The sequence below is a fragment of the Triticum dicoccoides genome, chromosome 3A (genome assembly GCF_002162155.2).
Source record: "Triticum dicoccoides isolate Atlit2015 ecotype Zavitan chromosome 3A, WEW_v2.0, whole genome shotgun sequence".
Taxonomy (NCBI): Eukaryota; Viridiplantae; Streptophyta; class Magnoliopsida; order Poales; family Poaceae; genus Triticum; species Triticum dicoccoides.
This window is the reverse complement of record NC_041384.1, coordinates 561,385,821-561,392,255: the sequence shown is the minus strand read 5'-3', so window position 1 is coordinate 561,392,255 and position 6,435 is coordinate 561,385,821.

The following is a 6,435-nucleotide window of genomic DNA, read 5'->3' as shown; positions in this document are numbered from 1 at the left end:
GGGGGGTTGGAAGAACAGTGAGCGGTGGCGTTGCCTCTGGATGAACATGACCCCGTGGTGTGGTGGAGGGCTGGATGAACAGTAGACGGTGGAGGGGTGCCCGTGAAGGGGTGGTTGAACAGCACCCTGTGGTGTGGAGGGTTGGATGAATAGTAGACGGTGGAGGGGTGCCCGTGGAGGGGTGGTTGAACAGTAGCCAGTGGAGTAGCGCGCGGTGGAGGCTGGATGAACAGGAGCCCGTGGAGGCTGGAGGAGGTCGATGGTAGCCCGTGGAGGCTGGATGCGTCGTCGTCGTGTTCCGTTGTCGCGGTAGAGGCTGGATGAATAGGAGCCCGTGGAGGCTGGAACACGACGCATTCCGTTGCCTCCCCATGAACACGACGATGATGTTGTTTCTCCGTTCCGACCCAGCCATGTCAACGAGCCCTCGCCGTACGTATGCGCGAGTAGGCGTTCGAGACCCCACCCGTATGTACAAATACGTGGCCGTATTTTCTTTCTTGCACCCTGGCCGCTGTACGTACGTGTACATGCTACGTGCGCGCCTCTACTATGACACGTGCGCACCTCTACATCCACCAGTATATATGTACGTACACGTTCACGACCAGAAGGACAACGCTACGTACGCTTCGACTAGGTGGGTCCCGACTGTCAGGCACTTCCTTGCGTGTAAAGTTGTAGCTAGTGGGTCCCAGCTGTCAGGGGGGCGAATCGTTTTTTTGCCCGGACGCACTTTCTTGCATGCGAAGATGTAGCTGGTGGGTCCCATCAGTAAGGGGGTGAATCATTTTTTTGCCCGGACACACTTCCTTGCGTGCGAAGATGTAGCTGGTGGGTCCCAGCAGTCAAGGGGAAACGTTTTTTTCGTGAAATACGGTGGCCCGTCCGGTGGGTCCCCGCTGTCACGTGGAGGAATCATTATTTTGCGCGTAATAAGGAGGCACTTCCTTGCTGCGGCCGTGGACCCAGTTGTCAGCCTCTCCACGTATAGTCCACGTCCGATGGAAGTCGTTCCTTGACCATGTTGACCACGCCGCGCCGAGAGCACCACAGCGGTGGACGACGGCGAGGACTAGGAAGGGGACGACTCGGAGCCGGGGAAGACGCATCAGTGGATGCCCACGCGAAGAGGAGTACCAGGGTTCACTGGTTTGGCTGCGGTGTGAGGCTGCTGTCGCTGCAGAATAACAGGGAGTGTGGGTGAGTAGAGGGATGGCCTGGCCAGCGGTGGGAGTAGTAGGGGGCAGTGAGGCCTCCGCGGCATCACAGCCGGCCACAGGAGGCAGGAGCATGCGGCACGACCGGCGCTGGTTTGGGCGGCTGGAGCAAGAAGACCAGAGGTTGAAGAAGCACTACGGCCGTTGGATGAACATCGTACGGTAACAGGAGCTAGAATCGTTCATATTGACTAAGTTGACAAAGCCCCCCGTCCTCGTCAACTTGGTAGGCCCACAAGTCAGCCTCCCACTATGCTGGGTTCCAGCTAGCAGGGGGAATATTCATTTTTTTTGTGCGTAATAAGGAGGCACTTCCTTGCGTGCGAAGATAGCTGGTGGGTCCGACATGTCAGCGGGGGGCACGTTATTTTCGCAAAATACAGAGGCCCTTCCGGTGGGTCCCAGATGTCAGGTGGAGGAATCATTATTTTGCGCGTAATAAGGAGGCATTTCCTTGTGTGCGGCCGTGGACCCAGCTGCCAGCCTCTCCATAGTCTACTTCCGATGGTGTCGTTCGTTGACCATGTTGACCACGCCGCGCCAAGCGCATCCAAGGTGGTGGACGACGGCGAGGCCCCGGACAGCAACGAGCCGGAGATGGGAAGACATGGGAGTAGAGTCGCTGTCGAAGAGGTGTACGAGGGTTAACTGGTTCTAGTGCGGTGTGGTTCGACAGTCGGTGGAGAAGAACAGGAAGTATGGAGGGGTGGAGGGATGGCCTGGCCAACGGTGGAGTAGCGCTTCATAGCGAAGCGTGCTAAGCAGAGCTGCTAGCAACAGGAGGCGGGAGGTGGTCCCGGCGGCGCTGGAGGAAGAAGATGAGAGATTGAAGATGGATGCCAGTCGTTGGATGTAAATCCAACGGCTAACATGTCAGAATCATTTGTTGACTAAATTGACAACGACTTGCATTGGCTTCGACCTATTGGCCCACATTTCAGCCTCCAAAAATGTGGCACATATTCAACCCATTTTTTCAGAATTTACAGTCTTTTTTTGCTTGGTGGAATTTACAGTCAATTTGATCTTTTTTTTGAATTACAGCCATTAGCTGGGCTGGGTGAATAAATAATGTAGCGTCCATGCGACCCATTTATTTTATTTCCTAAAAAATTACAGGCCATTTGCACTTTCTCGAAATACATGATTTTGCTGGGCTGATTCTAATTATAATGTTGGGTTGGGCCAGCAATGTAATAAAAAATAAAAAAAGGGCTGAGCATTTTGTTATAAATATATTTAAATAATAAGTGATATTATTACATTCGTCCTTAAATCTTACCAAGCTTTTGTACACAATCACTAGGATTTTTGTGCCAAAACAATCCAGGATTTTATTTGTTAAGAAATTATTTTTATAAGTTAATAAGATGTGGGATATTGTTTTCTTACATATGTAAGTATCTGTTAAATATATGATGACAATAAAAATAATATATAATACCATATAAAATAATTTAAATATATATAATATAGTTAGAAGGGAAACATAAGTTGGACCTGACGTTCCTGTTCTTATATAGAAAAATAGAATAGACCTCTGCGTTTTCTTCAAAAAAAACATAAATTGGGCTGCCAAAAATAAAACCTCAGATGGGAGGTCCATAGGTCGGTTGATACATGACGACCCTAAGAAAATTCGAACAGGCCTATGGACCTCCCATCTGAGGTCATGGGCTGCACATGTTAAAAATGAAAGCCTAGACGGGGCAGCCCAAAACCACGTCCAACACTTGCCAAAACTTCGTCCCTCGTTTTCTCTGTGTTTCACACACTCGACATTGTGTGGGCATTTTGACTGTGCATCATATGAAGATGTGCTATGCATGAATGTTGATCAACATGATGTTAACTGGCTGGTAGTTCCATTTTCGACCATGAATAAAACTTCCAACATGATGTTAACCCTGTTTGAAAAGGCCGTGTTAATATAAATGCTCTTCCTCTGAAAGTTGCAGTTTCTTATCTGAAACTGAATTTGCAGTTTCTTATCTGAAACTAAAACTTGTAGTTTCTTCTCTGAGAATCACATTGTCTGCACTTTTATACTCCTATGAAACTACATTTTTAAGTGCTAAAAATAGATCTCTAGAATTCATAAAATACTTCATATGCTCAATACTGCAAATCTGAAATTCAAAAGACATTCATATCTGAAAGTACTCAAGATACACAACACAAAACACAATTCACAACCTGCAAATACTGACAACCCTAAGCTCCTCCTAACAATTCACAACCTGCTCGACTATTGGGCTGGGGGGGGGGGCAGCCCCTCCTATTCCTCGGTGGCAGACAGCCGCCCTGTGAGACGACGTGAACAACGAGGGAGACGATGGAGGGGAAGCGTCGTCGGGCCAACTGCTTTTCTCCTCTTGCAGTTGGGTTTGGTCGTCGAAGACTCCACCGACTCGCTCTAGCAGGACGCCCTCACAAATGGCACCTTGTAGATGCTCGATCCTTCAATCTCTGGTGGATGCTCCATCTGGGATCGATACTCCCACCACCGCTCCCTCATGATCGGATTCGGTGAATCTGTTTGCTCCATGGCCCAGAGGAGCAGCTCTATGTACTCCGGCACGACTCCCTCCGGGAGTATCGCCGCCTTTTCGCTCTGTTGCAGATATTTAGCAATGGATGTCACCGTCGCCGCTAGTTGGTCCTTGTTATCAAACCAAGACTATATCTCCAACATCCTAGCTAGCTTCATAGGGTCGCCGTCTGCGTTCCTCACATATTGTTTGTACTCCTCCATCGATCTACTTCTCCACAACACCTTCACTCGTCGACGGTGGTTTTTGAATGGAAGAGGAGAGGAGCAACGCTGCTTTTGGATTAGAATGGGAGAGGAGCGACACTGGTTTTGGACTGGAACAAGAGAGGAGGGGCGGTGGTTTTGAAATGGAAGAGGAGAGGAGCAGCGCTGCATTTAGATTGGAACAGGAGAGGAGCGGCGGTGATTTAAGAGGAGAAGAGCGGAAGAGCAGCGCTGGTCTTGGAAGTATTTTTTTGTTGTTTTGTGTATTTTGGGTCAAAGTTTGACCATGTATTGTATTTGACAAGCAAAATGTGAATGCATGTCACCAAAAATTGTATCGTTTGGTTCATATCTGAATGTACTTTCAAATTATATTATTTTTGCAACATATAACATATATTTTATGTGCGAAAATCATGGTCAATTATGACCCAGAATAAAAGGGAGACTAGTTAATGTGGGGTCGCTTTCTTAATTGAAGGGTACATTGATTTTGATTTTGATCCAGTCACAGCGCGCCGGCCCTCTCGTCCAATCCTAAATCACGACCGCACACTCCTCTCCCTCTTCTCCAATGACTGTCGAGAAGTCTTCATGCACGTGGCCCGGAGGCGCAGTTGTCGTCATTTTGATCTAAAGCGCCGGATTATAACATATAACACGAAAAAAATGCCACATGACAAGAAATCATAACCTCGCTGCCCAAAGGAGACAACATGAATCCCGACGGACAAACTAGACGAGGAACAAAGCTCAAATTAAAGATAAACTCATAGAAAAGGGGTCCGTCGATTGATGTCCTAATTAACATAGCCGGCTTGACCTATATGGCAGCCGAGTAGTCATTGTTCGTGCATGTGCCCCCAATGACTAGCCCAACTCAGTTGTCGCTGTTTAACCCTCGTAGTGATCCAAAGCACATGACACCTAATTTTGCGAGATGACAAGAAACCTTTTTTAGATTTCTCACCACAACTACAACCATGTACAACACAGCCTGCACGATATGTAGACGATAGCCAATCCAGGCGTGTCTGCTGGAGTCTGGTCACATGCATGGACGAACTGATCTTCGTGTCTTGTAGGGATCGTCCAGGCACCAGCGTAGTACAACACTTCTCTAGTACTATCGCTCATCTCCCTGTTCTATTAAGTCACCCGACTTGCGGGGCCGGGGAGTGTGCCTATGTCGGTTCTCAATTGTTGTCCCACATGTGTGTGCAAACACAATATGACGCGCATTCCATTTGGAGAGCAGCGTGCCAGACCGACCGACTGTCTGGGGTGGGACGCGAATGCGACGGGCGTGCTGTATACTCCGCACATGTGTACCACTGTTTTCTATATGCTTTGCTCCATGACGCGGGCGCAATCCATGGATACAAAATTAGTATACTGTATACTATATAAAAGTCGAGGGCGGGGCTTTTCCTGCGCGGTAGGCGGCGAGGCAGTTCCGCCTAGTCGGTTCGACAGAGACACGAGAAGACGAGGGAGTAGGCTGCTGCAAACGTAGGGCTGTGTGATTTGACATCGAGTTACTACTGGACAAGTGGGGCCCCGTGATTTGACTTGCCATTATCATTTTAACTACGGCGCTACGATCGGCGTGAGTCTCTTGATTCCTGACCACCTCCATACAGGTGCCTCTCCCAATGCTCCACCATGTAGTAGAGGCTGGCTCTTGCATGAGAGCCCACTTCTCCACTTTTTCCTTGCCTCTCTTTCCTGCACATATGCAAAAATGCCATGTAAAGCGCACTATTGTACTTACATTTACTTGCTCCTACAGGTGCTTAAGCTTGCCACATAGGCATAACGTCTGATGTGGCAAGTTAATCAACAAGAGAGAGACTAGTTTGGTGACCTAAGGAAGAAACGGTGCTAAGCACGTGTACCTAGGTGAAAAGACAATTTTGAGTCTATAGCTAATTAAATGAAGCAAACTTAGCAACACCATTTCATTGGAAGAGGTCACTCCTTGGCAAATGCAATAAATACTAGTACTCCCTGTGTCCCATAATATAAGAACGTTTTTGGCACTACACTAGTGTCAAAAACATTCTTATATTATGGGACGGAGGGAGTACGAAGAAAGAGATAGAGAGGAGTAAAAAAATACACTTATAGCCAACCTTGTTGTAGTATGAGTGACTAAGTGATGACTATGTATGACATGCCAACATCAGATAGCCTAACGCACCGTGTTAAATCTCTAAGGGCGCGACCGCGCGAGCGACGCGATGGTCGTGGTAGGCGCGACCATGATACGGGCTGCTGGCAGCCCTTGGATCTGAGATCAAACGGTCGCATGCTAAGTTGCGGAAAATTTGTAGAATAACCCTCTAGGATAGGATATTCACCCATAGGTCTAGAATCATGCCATGCAACCGTTCGATCTCAGATCCAAGGGCTCTCGGAAGCCCGTATCATGGGAGAATGGAAAGCCACTACCCT